The sequence below is a fragment of the Cydia pomonella genome, chromosome 21 (assembly GCF_033807575.1).
Source record: "Cydia pomonella isolate Wapato2018A chromosome 21, ilCydPomo1, whole genome shotgun sequence".
NCBI lineage: Eukaryota > Metazoa > Arthropoda > Insecta > Lepidoptera > Tortricidae > Cydia > Cydia pomonella.
In genome coordinates this window covers 12,037,339-12,051,646 of record NC_084723.1, presented here as the reverse complement: position 1 = coordinate 12,051,646, position 14,308 = coordinate 12,037,339, and the positions used below count along the sequence as shown (strand labels likewise).

At 40.1% G+C, this 14,308-nt stretch overlaps 1 protein-coding gene across 1 annotated transcript in view; it reads left to right on the top strand.

The window, feature by feature from the left end:
* The first annotated feature begins 453 nt into the window (after nucleotides 1-453).
* LOC133529521 (mushroom body large-type Kenyon cell-specific protein 1) overlaps nucleotides 454-14,308 on the top strand; it is a 320,655-nt gene continuing 306,800 nt past the window's right edge. Inside the window, exon 1 of the mRNA XM_061867252.1 lies at nucleotides 454-944. The gene's annotated coding sequence lies outside the window, so the exon portion shown is untranslated. The remainder of the gene's footprint in view (nucleotides 945-14,308) is intronic.

Genomic DNA, 14,308 nt, shown 5'->3' with positions numbered 1-14,308 from the left:
ATGTACCTATATAAGTATGTATTTATTATCTATATACGACATATACGTATCTATATCATCGCCTAAGTACCCATAGTACAAGCTTTGCTTAGATTGGGGCTACCTAGCCGTAGCGATCGGTGTAAGATTGTCTCCATATATTTACGTATTTATTTTATTTGTTCTCTTCAAGTCAGTGAAAAGTAAGCTTAGACGGATTCTAAAGTTCGTTATTGAGTGCAAAATTTCCACAAATCGTAATCGCTAAAATATCGATCGGAGGCGCTGAATCGATTGACCCGATGATCTAATCCCCCCAACAATGCGAATTGTCTAAACCATTGTCTCCCTTAGCTAAGCGTTTTTCATATAAACAAACATTATTATTAAACAGATTAAACAATATAAATGTAGTATTGAGTTGCTGTTGACGCATCCGCCAGTTTAAGCCAATGTGAATGTCATCTAGCCGCGTGCACTCAGTGCAGTGTCGACCATCCACGCGCGCACCCGTCGGTCGAAAACCCCAAATTAGAAATAGAAAAACGTATTTACGATTTCCACGCGACGTGCGAGCGAGACAACCATACTTCACTCGTGACACGAATTTAATAATGAAAAGCATTCAGTAATTTCGTTGTGTTTACGCGCGGCACCGAGTCCGTCAACGCGGCCTATTTCGAGCTGTCAAATCGTACCATGAGACGGACGTACTGTAAAACCGTTGGGGAAACGGGCTAGTTTTTTAACCTAACCTACGACAATTCAGTTGCGCGCGAGCGCCGCGCCGAACGCGACACGAACACGAACGAAGCCGAATTTCAGATGTTCGAAATTCAAAAAGTGTAACCAAACTGCTCAATATTGTGATTTATACTAGTGCCTTACGAACCCACGTGATGACATAGTGCAAAACTAGGTTATATGTGAACTTTCTTTATGGATAGTGGTGCTGAACGACCCAGGTAAGTGGTAAAGAGACTTTATAAAAATTCGCAAAGTAAAACAACGCCAATCTTAATCTATGAACTTGATTGCACACCGATGTGAATGCAGCTGCACGTGGTTGCATTCCCGTCTTGCGAGTGCAATATCACTCATGTGCGTAACTAACTTCACATTTAACAACGTTCACGTGATTATGAGCTTTATTCGCGTCCGATATGTGTAAGTGTGTGTGCGTAGGGTTGAAAATAGTGCGTGTTTTATATGTGTTAATGAACTTGCGTTTATTTAGTTATAGCGTAATTTTGAAGGCACATCGGTGGTATTGTAAGCCCTCGTGCCACTTGGTCCAATGGCCTTCGTGATAGTGCTGTGAGAAATAACCTAGAACCTAGTCTAGGTACTAGATATAAGTACTAAAACTCGTGTTGATCGCTTCTAAATGCTGTAGTGACTTGAGTTTACGGTTAATAGGTATTATGCTCATATTAATTTATTTTTTGGTTTAAATACACTGTTTATATAATGTACTAGTTATATAGATATATATATATATAGCGTTATTAATAAACGAATTGCAAGCCTGAATTACCTATGAATCGTTTTTCTTTATCTGTCATTTTGACTTGTATATTATACATTTTTTTACTAATCAGGGTAGTTTTTATGAATAAGGGGGGTTAGGGGCAAGTGCAAGTACCTCTATTACTGAAACATTTAGTACCTACTACCTACCTACCTACCTACCTAGTAAAGATAAGATAAAGATAGTATTCCAAGTAGGCATAAGAGGTGTAAAAAAATAGTGGGTATATGTTTAATGGTATATTCGATTCGGTATCGTGTTTCATACGGAAAAAGTAGAAAAAATTTTTGACACGAAAAATTTTTGGACTTAGTATGGAGGGTTGGGCGACTAGAACGACCTGCCCCATAGAAAAAAAATCGCGTCGGAAAATTTTTTCTTATACATTTTCCTAATCAGAACAGGATACCTAACCTGACCGACCGGGACCTAATCCTAATCCTGACCGGGATGCCGAATATTAGGTATGCCCTAAAACGGATACCTATTATTTTTTTATACCTTATATTTTTGTTTATGAACGTCAAATTAACCTTAATTAACATTTAATATACGTTGATATAGGTAAAGAGAATTTGAAAGAGATGGGGATTGTCAAAGAAAATTTTGTAGTTACAGTAAATTTACTGCCATCTTTCGACATGATTAAACCTTTTAGAACGCCATTTGACTTTGAACCTTATTCTTTCACTGTTAAATATTGTTAAATATCAAAAAGATGGCTTACCGGGCATCGGCTAAAGGTTGTGGCACCATCGCTCGAATCATCTTTTGGCCTTTGATCTATTAGATGGCGCCACTTTTTGATATTTAACAAATTTAACACATATGAGTGAAACAATAAGGATCAAAGTCAAATGGCGTTATAAAAGTTTTAATCATGTGTCGAAAGATGGCAGTAAATTTACTGTGGTTACTAAATGTTCTTTGACAATCTACCTCCATTTTAAACTCTCTTTACAGTATAGGGCTTAGCCAATATGACAATCCTTGATAGAAAACGCCAATAAAAACTAAAACAATGACAATAGTCACGTGACATTTCCTATTTAGCAACTGTCATCCCCATACATTGTTTTAAATAAATAAATATCATAGGACATTATTACACAAATTGACTAAGTCCCACAGTAAGCTCAATAAGGCTTGTGTTGAGGGTACTTACACAACGATATATATAATATATAAATATTTATAAATACTTAAATACATAGAAAACACCCATGACTCAGGAACAAATATCCATGCTCATCACACGAATAAATGCCCTTACCAGGATTAGAACCCGGGACCATCAGCTTCGTAGGCATGGTCACTACTCACTAGGCCAAACCGTTCGTGTTTTTCTTTTGGCGTTTGTCGATATACCTACGATCGTCATCTTGACAAAATGAAATTTATACTAAATAAATCAGTCGCCTCTAGACTGTTTAGCTAGCAGTCTCACAAACTAATGCTACAGACGGGCTATATAACTATAGCCCGGTTTTTCGGGGGCAAATACTTGTGCTATAATTAATTATCAACTGTTATCAAAAACGAAGTGTTTTCGTTGTCGATAGGAGGCAATCCCTAAATCATAATAACAAATGTGATTCATTCTTGAAGTAAACAATATTAGTAAAAATGCTAGTTCCTTAATCTACTCCCAGATGGGCTGTTGTAAAATGTGATACAACATCGTGTGACAAAGAAATCATGATAGTATTGATAGTAATTTATTATGTTGTCTCTGTTACACGATGTTATGTAACATTTTATAACAGCCTATGTGGGAGTACCATTTTTAGGGTTCCGTAGTCAACTAGGAACCCTTATAGTTTCGCCATGTCTGTCTGTCTGTCTGTCTGTCCGAGGCTTTTCTCCGTGGTCGTTAGTGCTAGAATGCTGATATTTGGCATGGATATATAAATCAATAAAGCCGACAAAGTCGTACAATAAAATCTTAAAAAATATATTTTTTTAGGGTACCTCCCCTACACGTAAAGTGGGGGTGAAATTTTTTTTTCGCTTCAACCCTAGAGTGTGGGGTGTCGTTGGAAAGGTCTTTCAAAACTAATAGGGGTTTTTAAGAAACATTTTTTGATAAAGTGAATATATTCGGAGATAATCGCTCCGAAAGAAAAAATAAATGTGTCCCCCCCCCCTCTAACTTTTGAACCATAGGTCCAAAAAATATGAAAAAAATCGTGGAAGTAGAGCTTAAGAAAGACATTAAATGAAAACTATAGCGGACATGATCAGTTTAGCTGTTTTTGAGTTATCGCAAAAAGTTTTCCATTCATAGTAAAAAGACTTATTTTAATTAGGTACTGATTATGCAAATTTGCCTATTTGTTTAACTCGGGTGAAAGGTACCGTTTCATCCCTTGGTTAACAATTTAGTATACTTTAAGCTCCAGTTTAGCTTATTGTGACAGAAGAGTAACTACGGAACCCTACACTGAGCGTGGCCCGACATGCTCTTGGCCGGTTTTTTTTTTTATCTGTTTTCAATTCTCTATTGCAACTAAATATCTGACATCTGACGATGATTACATTACAGCTAATAGTAATACTGATCATTTTATTATGAAAGCGATTATAATATTTAAAAATTACATGCGGTGGTAGCCTACAGGGTATCACGTTCGACTTTCAATCCGGAGGTCGCGGGTTTAAATCCTGGCTCGTACCAATGAGTTTTTCAGAACTTATTAACGGAATATCATTTGATAGTCACCACTAGATTTTCGGTGAAGGAAAACATCGTGAGGAAACCTGCGTACATCCGCGAAGAAATTTAAAGGTGTATGTGAAGTCCCCAAGTCCCCAACCTGCGTTGGACTAGCGTGGCGACTATAGCCCGAGCCCTCTCGCGCATGGTAGGAGGCCTGTGATCAGCAGTGGGACGTATATAGGTTGAATTATTATTATAATAAAAATAAAATAACGTCACTGTCTAACATCATAATGTTTTCGACATCAACTCATAGTACAGTCAAATGTACCTTAACACCGTACATGATGCTAAAAATATACAAAACATATGTCAGACCCGTACTGGAGTATGCTTTTCAAGCCTGGAGTCCTTACTTTGCCAAGGACATTGAGATGCTCGAGAAAGTACAACGCAGTTTCACGAAACTGCCAAGGCAACTTAAAAACAAGCCATATGAAGAGAGAGTAAAGGAACTGAACCTCACTACTCTAAAGCACCGCAGAGAACGTGGCGACCTAATAGAGACGTACAAAATACTATCTGGGCACTATGACCTCACGGATTTCCAAGAGATGTTCAAGCGCAACAACAACAACCGTCTGAGAGGTCATCACTTAAAGCTGGAAAGGCATAGGGCTCACAGTAACCCATACAAACACGTACTTTTTCAGCAATCGAGTGGTGAGGGCTTGGAACAAACTCCCAGAAGATGTGGTTTCAGCACAAAATGTGAACCAGTTTAAAAATAAATTAGACAAGCATATTATATCTACTACTCGTTCATGAAAACTATCTTTATGAATACTGGATACAGGTCATATTATTTGTCAAACTGTCTGCATGCTTATTAAATAATAATAAAATAATAATAATAAATGATTTCATTTGTAACCCATTTCATACGTCACAGTGACAATCAACATTTTTTTAAAGGGCTTTTCTAAGTTTGGATATTCCTCCATTAATTGTCGCAATAACGCCGAGGCGTCCCTTAGGGACGGAGGGGGAATAAAGGCTTACCTGTGCCCAGAAGGGACACAGGTCTTGACTCTGTGAGAGTTGTCTGTAGGTAGGTCAGTAGTCGAAACTGTGTTGAGAATTATTTGTAATTTGTGTCTGTAAGTTTATTTGTTAACTGTAATTGAATTCCCGGAGAGAAGACTAGCCTGGGTCATGAGACAGGGCCCGGGATGGCCGAATGTCGGGTCCCGGGCTCTTTCCCACTCGCCTTTTGGTTAAGTTGGGACAAACAACATGAATGTCGCTAGAGACCTTATATGCCACTGTGACAAGGTGCGTTAGTTAGTTAGTTAGTGCTTCTGGGCATTTTCCGCAACTCGACAACCATTGTGCCTATTTTGCGTGAAACGAGGTAGCGCTACTCTAACCACCCCAGCTCCTCCACGAAGCCTAGCAAAGTTTTCAGGCTGCTAATTGCCTCTCCTAGTGTGCACGGATTCCCTAGTTATTTGTTCCTGTATACTTCTACCTGTTTGCAGTCTAGGAGAATATGTTTTGTTGTTTCTTCTTCTTCCATGCACGCTCTGCACATGGGGCTGTCTGTTTTACCCATATTGTGTAGGTGTTTGTTAAGTGTGTTATGTCCTGTAATTAATCCTACTATTTTACGTAGTTGGTGTCGAGGTGTTTTCAGTAGTATTTTGGTGAGTTGACAAGGTACGAAATGGGAAACAATTTTTTTTAGTGTACCTAAATTGGACTTGTGCTCGCACTTTTTAAACGTCAAATCAAATTGCACCTGTCAAACTGGGGTATGTATATAACAGTAAGTATGTTATGTATGTATGTATGTGCCTGTGCGTGTCGTATATGAACGGCCGAACATAAGCAATACGCAGTAGTGAAAACAATGAGAAATACTATTTCTTTGTATAAATTCTGATTTAATTAAGACTTAAACTGCTGAATGCGTAAATTCCTAATTTCTCTAATTATGTACACGACGTATCTATGTAATAATTATTTATAAAACACTTTTTTTGTATATGACATTTATTTCGATTTATTTAACATTATTTTTGCGTTGTTTGGAGACTATTCTCGAAAACTGTTTTGTTACGTATCTGCGACCACTCGTATTCAAGTTGATAGATAGATTATGTAGGTAAAGAAAGAAACATGTGCTTGCATTCGCTTAAAGAATCGAAGGTCGTATTGTCCCGAAAATACCGCGGGTGACAGCTCATTCCACAGATTAGCTGCGTGCGGCAGGAAGCTTAAGACAGACCCCAAGCTCCCGCGCAGCTAATCTGTGGAATGAGCTGTCACGCGCGGTATTTTCGGAACGATACGACCTTCGATTCTTTAAGCGTTTTCCCATCTGAAATAAAGGCCTGTAACGCACTGGAAACCCCTCTGATGTTGATGGTGTCCATTAGCAATGGTAGTTGCCATCACGCGATTCGTCTGCTCGTTTGCCTCCTACATAACAAAAAATAATAATATCCGCTTCTTCTTCTTCTTCTTCTTCTTCTTCTAAGCAAGCTTCCCCAGATAACAACCCCTAAATTGCCCAAATTCCAAAAGTGCGCATGGTAGGGGAGTACGCGTATTCCTATGTAGCTGAATTATATAACACGTCAGTAACAGGTATATAATAGTCTAAATAAAGTTACTAAATAAACCCCAGACCTTAATCCCTAAACCGCCAAATACTTAAATGTGGGCATGACAGGTAGTTGTGCCCAGATAACAATCCTAATCGCCAAAAAGCGTCCATGGCAGGGAGTTTCCCTTACCGTCAGGTGCATGACAATATGACACGATAGTTATTTAGTATCAATGCCTATATAATAAATAAATATTATACGAAATTATTACACAAATTGACTAAGTCGCACAGTAAGCTCAATAAGGCTTACACACTACACTATACACTAGATTACACCCTGGTGACACATTGTTATTGACTAATACATAACAGCAACTAAAACACCTTCCCCATATCTCAATCCCTTAGTCACAATAACCCAAAAGTGCGCATGGTAGGGGAGTTTCCCTATATTACACGACCTGCTACATGACACGACCGTGACATATTGATAATAGTCAAATAAAAGTTACTATGTAAGGATTACTTCCCCAGACTTCAAAACCCTGTGTTACTCAAAAGCAAAAGTGGGCATGAAAGGAATTTTCTCGAGATAACAATCCGTAAGTAACCAAAAACCGAAAAGTGTGCAATGTGCATAGTAGGGGAGTTTCCCTGTCCGTCAGGTGCATGACAACACGACAGCACAGCTAGTTAGTATCGATTGCCGGCCGAATAGCGCGGCTTCAAATATTAAAAACCCGTTTGGACATTTTTGTCCTGGGTCGATATTTTGAGCACTAGCATGGCCGTTCAGTAGTTTATGTTTCTTTTTTTTCACTGTCAAGGAAACATAATTATAAAATAATATAGGTAATATTGATTTTGTAATGTCGATGTCGCACCTCGTTCAATGTTTGCGGTAAGAGCTTGTACCAAAAACAAAAACCGACTTCAAAAAGGATAAAGTAAAATGTTATCCTGTTTTATATGCGCGAGTAACTGAAACGTTTAAAGTGGGTGTCGTTAAATAGTCTCATAGTCCGAATTGTATAATTATAGCCAATTTAAAAGCTGGCGAATAGCGAATAATCAGCTTAGTTATTATATGTAAGTATTTAAACTAAAAATATCTCAAATGACATTTTGCTTGTACTAAGTCCTCAATGTTAACCATAGTGACGTAAATAAAAATTAGAATATCTTAAAAACAAAAGAAACCTTTCGTGACAAAGGATCATTATAACCTTAAGACTTAAGTAACTAAAACATCAACGTCACTGGGTTATTTTTGTATTGGAATTTTTGCAATAAAATCGATAGGTAGCGATAGACAATGGTAGTTGAGAGGAAAATGACGGAAGGTCAGATTTCCATCTAATACGGGCGCTAAAATGAACTCACTGAGAGTGCCAGAGGTTGATTCTAATGTAACAATTAGTAACTGATATATTTTTGTTTTCATAGAACTTCACTTATTTAAAAAAAACCATCTTCTCCATTTTGATGGTAGACGGTCCTCAATTGTGTGTTTCTCCAGAAACTTCTTGCCTCGCACAGCTAAACTGTGCGTTTCTCCAGAAACTTCCTGCCTCGCATAGCTAAACTGTGCGTTTCTCCAGAAACTTCCTGCCTCGCACAGCTAAAGTGTGGAATGAACTGTCATTGTCACCCGCGGTATTTCTGGACCGATACGACCTTCAAACCTTCAAGTAAAGAGCGTAGGTAACCCCATCAACCCATCGTAATAACCGACAACATATTTGCAATCCTTCTGGTGTTGCAGGTGACGTAATTGCTTACCATCAGGCGATGCGTCTGCAAATGTGCAGACGCATCGCCTGATGGTAAGCAATACTGGCCTCCAATACTCGTATCAAAAAACCTTATCGGTATGCGTGAGATGACTTAATCCTCTTGTTCCAAGTCCTAATCCTAACAGTGAGGCCACACTGGTGCGTTGCGTTGCGTAGCGTTGTTTCGTCGCAAGCGTCGTCTCTGCGTCGACGCTGCGTCGTTTTATTTTACATATATTTTTTATGACATGTCACATGAATGCGTTGCGACGACGCGACGCAAACGCAATGCAACGCACCAGTGTGGCCTCACTCTAATAGGTCCTAAAAAAGAGACGCTTTTCGTATAGATTTTCGTATTGATCCGCCTGCTGCTACCTCTATTGCACGCGCATGATTATATTGTTGTCAAACTCGCACCGTGACATTGACAACCGGCGTCATTATGCGAATGCAATAGAAATTATGTCAATGTACGAAAATCAATATAGAAAGCGTCTCTGCTTTAGTACAAACAAAGAGAATTCGAAATAGAGGTGGATTGTCAAATAAAATTTTGTAGGCATAGTAAATTTACTGCCATCTTTCGATACATGACTAAAACTTTTAGAACGCCATTTGACTTAGATCCTTATTATTTTATTGATATGTGTTAAATATCAAAAGGTGGCACCATCTAATAGTTCAAAGGCCGAAGGTATGGCAGCATCGTTTCGAGCGATGGCGCCATGACCTTTAGGTTGTGTCCGGTAAGATGGAGCCACATTTTGATATTTAAGATGCAGATTCTTGATATAAACATTTAATTCGGAAAATTACATGCTAACGTTATTATTTCGGATTATTCTTGAGGGATGCGCGCGCGCGATCGTGATGGTGGTTGTATAGACTCTGGCCCGGAGTCGTCCCCCGCGCCCTGCGTTCCCCTCTGTCGCCTCACGCGGTAGGACCGGTCCTTGACATCCTCCCCGCCCTTGGAAGGACTTGCAGCTTCTTCCAAGACATCAGACTCCTCCGTCGTGGTTGGTAGAGGGCAGACCTTGTTAACGCCTCGTCGTTCAACGCCTCGGTAGGTCAGAAAGTCGGCGACTCTGGCCACTCCGTCATCGCCGGGGTAAAGTCGCTGAACTCGGCCGAGTCTCCATTTGAGTGGTGGCAGATTAGGTTCTTTGAAGACCACCAAATCCCCTTTCTTTAGGTTTATCTGCCGGGAACGCCATTTTGTTCTTTGTTGCAGTTCGGCCAGATATTCTTTTCTCCATCTTTCCCAGAAGTTGCACCGGAGCTGTTCGACCAACTGGTACCTTGTGCGAATTTTCATGTTTTCAGGCTTCTGAGGGCTTGGTAGTGACGTCAGCGGCCGCCCGATGAGGAAGTGCCCTGGGGTCAAAGGAGAGAGGTCGTTTGGGTCAGGTGATAAAGGAGTTAGGGGTCGGGAGTTAAGGATCGCTTCAATTTGAGTGAAAAGCGTGCTTAACCCCTCGTATGTAAAACTAACATTCCCTGCTATACGTTTAAGGTGAAATTTTGCACTCTTTACGCCAGCCTCCCAGAGGCCGCCAAAAGTTGGAGAGTATGGGGGATTGAAAACAAACTTTATGCCCCTATTAGTCGCAAAGTCAGTTATGCTACTTAGGTTTGACTGCAACACTCTGCCTAACTCATTGTTTGCTCCGACGTAATTTTTGCCATTGTCACAGCAGATGTAATCAGGTTTACCTCTTCTAGCGATAAATCTCTTAAGGCAAGAAATGAAAGCTTGGGTCGTGAGATCACTGACCGTCTCAAGGTGCACAGCTTTAGTAGAGAAACAAATAAAGATGCACAGATAGCATTTTGTGGTTCTACTGCCGCGACCTGTTTTGCTGGCAATCATGAAAGGGCCAGCAAAATCGGTTCCAGTAACCTGGAAAGGATAAGATTGAGACACCCTAGTAGTAGGTAGGTTACCCATTAATGGTTCCATCGTCTTACCTTTCATCCTGACACAAGTGACGCATTTATGCACAATGCTTCTAGCTAGCGTTCGTCCGCCAATAGGCCAGTATTTTTCTCTGAAAGAGCTGAGAAGCAGTTGAGGACCAGCATGGAATAACCTTAAGTGCTCACTTGACATCAGGATTTTAGTAAGATGGTGTTTTGATTTTAATAGAATAGGGTGCTTGGCATCATAATTAAGGTTCGCGTGTTTTAACCGACCACCCACTCGCAGCAGTCCCTTTTCATCGATAAAGGGAGATAATTGCAGAACATTGGACCTTTTAAGCGACTTGTGTTCTTGAAGTGCATTTATCTCAAATCCAAAGGACTCCTGCTGAGCGGTTTTAAGAAGGAAGGTAAGAGATTGATGAAGTTCAGTTTCATTAAGAGAACCCACAGTTTTATTCTTATGATTTTTGCAGTTGTTTATGAACCGGAATACATATGCTAATGCTCGCTGTAGCCGTAAAGGATTAGAATAATTTTCAAATTTTACGATAATTTGATCATTGTTTTGGACATGATGGGCTTTTATTTCAGGTAATTGACTTTCTGAATGCCCAGTTAGCTGCTGAGGCCATTCAGATTCAGGTTTCGACAGAAACTGAGGACCGTTCCACCACAGCGCAGAATCAACAAGCGCGCTGGGTTCAATGCCTCGAGAAGCCATGTCCGCTGGATTAAGGTCAGTCGGTACATGTCTCCATGATTCGCGTTCTGTTAATTCATGGATTTCATTCACTCGGTTGCAAACGAAAGTCTTTAAGAGTTTTGGCTGAGTTTTAATCCATCCTATGGTTATCGACGAATCAGACCAAAACGTTTTAGTGTCAACTTTGCACCGCAAAGCTTCACAAACCTTTGTTGCAAGCCGTGCTCCTAGAAGAGCAGCACATAGCTCGAGCCTGGGAATAGTAACAGGTTTCAAGGGGACCACGCGCGTTTTGGCGCATAATAGGTTGGTGCTTACGTTACCTTCATCGTCAGTTGAGCGTAGATATACGCAAGCGGCATACGCGTTTTGTGAGGCATCCACGAAACAATGAAGATCTATGGAGACTGGGAAAGAGCACAGAACAGATCTGGGAATTGACAGTGCAAGCAATATGTTTAAGTTATTGATGATCTTATCCCACGTCTTTTTTATGCCGTTTGGGACGTCCGAATCCCATTCCAATTTAAGTTCCCAAAGCTTCTGCAACAGAATCTTAAGTGTGATTGTGCACGGGCTTAGCAACCCCAAAGGATCGAATATTTTACATGTATTCGATAAAATCATGCGTTTGGTGACCTTATGTTCATTTTTGTCTATATTTATTTCGAATCTGAGAGTATCGGTACTAGGTGCCCACAATACTCCCAGTACACTTGACTCTTTTGACAAATTATGAGAGTCAGATTCTGTGGCTTCCTGAAATATTCGTGGACAATTTGTTTTAAATTTGTGTATAGGAAAACCAGCAGAGTTAAGAACCTCGGTAACTGTTTTTAGGATGTGAGCTAGTTCGCCCTCCGTCGCGGCACCTGTCAAGAGGTCGTCGACGTAAAAGTCGTTTTTTATTACCTTAGACACGACAGGATCAGAACATTCCATTGCTAGATGAACTAGGCACCGGGTGCTTAAGTAAGGTGCACATGCAGTACCGTAAGTTACGGTGTTCAGCTGCAGAGTTTTAAGTGGCATGTTATCCTGCTCTCTCCAGAGAATAAGCTGGAGATGTCTTTGTGACTCATCTACCATGATTTGTCTATACATTTTTTGAATGTCTCCAGACAACACGTATTTATGCTGGCGGTACCGAATGAGTATATTGAACAACTCATCCTGGACTACGGGGCCAACGTGCTGAATGCTATTAAGCGACTTGTTTGATGATGATTTCGCTGACGAGTCGAAAACGACACGCAAGCGCGTAGTTTCGCTGCGCTCACGGATCACAGCGTGGTGGGGCATAAAGTACCCGAATTGAGGCCTGCTGATCTCAGTTAAGTGACCTAGTTCCTCGTATTCACGAATAAACTTGCAATACTCATTTTTAAAGTGAGGATCTTTATTAAGTTTTTTCTCAAGGCTATAGAAGCGCTTTTCAGCCATGCTGTATGAGTCACCAAGTGCTACCTCTGGAGTCTCTTTAAAGGGCATGAAAACTGAAAACCTACCATCATCAAGGCGCTTCGTGGTAGCAGTAAAGTAGCGTTCACAGAATTCGTTATCAGCTGACAAAGTTGGTTTTGAGGTTGGAACTTCTTCAAGGCTCCAAAACTTTGCCAATTGATCACTGATCTCTTTGGTGAAGTTACAATATACTTGTCGCTGTGGTTGTAGATCGGTATTATAAAGACGACCTGCCACCACCCAACCTAGCTTGGTTTCGACAAGCATCGGCTTTTCTGGGCCTAGTTTTATGTTATTGTAACACAAGAGATCATAGAACAACTCTGCTCCTAATAACATATCAACTTCTGAAGGGTGGAAGAAGTTAGGATCCGCCAGTTGAATGTTATGAGGTATGTTAAGTTCCGTTACATTTATTGGGGAGTTAGGGAGTGTCCCTGTAATGTCAGGAACCACTAGACACTTAAGACGTGTGCCAAAATCATTTACACATGATTGTATTGTCACCTCGCAGCTGTCATATATAGGAGTTTTTTGTTTCATCAAGCCGAATATACATGATGTATCCGTACCATTACTAACGTATCCGAGTTTTTCTTTCAGGTTCGTCGTGATGAAGCATGATTGACTACCCCCGTCGAGGAACGCACGTGCAAGGTAAGTACAATTATTTTTAGGATTTATGACCTTGATTAAGGCGGTGCCAAGGACAACTTGACCCGAAGAACGAGCCGGCAGGGACACAGGTGAGTAGCTACAATGATTTAAGGTAGTGTTTGTTTCAGGTATGTGACTATCTACATGCAATAATGTATTATGTTTGCCTTTGCAGGTCTTACATGTACCCAAAATCCGACATTCATTTGTAGCGTGCCCCCTACGCAAACAATTAGAGCAAAGTTTTAACTTAGAAACCTCAGCACATCTATTTTCAGGTGACAGCTGCTTAAAGGAAGGACAATCTATAATCCGATGCTGCTGATTACAAAATGCGCACGAAAATGTCGGTTTGGCGCTAGCAGAGGCAACAAAACTTTTTAATGTTTTATTATGAGGGTATTCTTTATTTTTAGGTTCAGGTTTTTGATTATTTTTAAAGAAGTTAGATTTACTATCGCGTTTGTCGCTTCTGCTGATCGCCATTGTCTCAAGGATGTCAGCACGGTTACGCAAAAACTGCATAAAATCGGATAAGGTCGGTAAGTCCTTGAATGTGTTTTTATGCTCCTCCCATTTAGTGAAGGTAGTTGCATCTAATTTAGTAGACACTAAGTATATAATGAGAACATCCCATTTGTCAGTGGGCTGCTCTAAAGTATCAAGCGCTCTTAAGTTTTTTGACACATAGTCTATCATGAACCGTATTGCTCTGTGGGACTCACTTGAGATGCATTCTATTTCAAATAACGCTTTTAAGTGGTTATTGATAAGAACCTTTTTGTTATCGTAACGTTCACGTACTAAATCCCACGCAACAGTATAATTTTTTGAGCTAAACTCTAATGATTTGATTATTAAAGCCGCACCTCCCTCCAATGATGACCTCAGATAATGAAATTTATTTATGTCCGATATGGAATCATTGGAGTGAATTAACGACTCAAAAGTGTCCCTAAATTCGAGCCATTTCAAATAATTTCCGTCATAAGTAGGT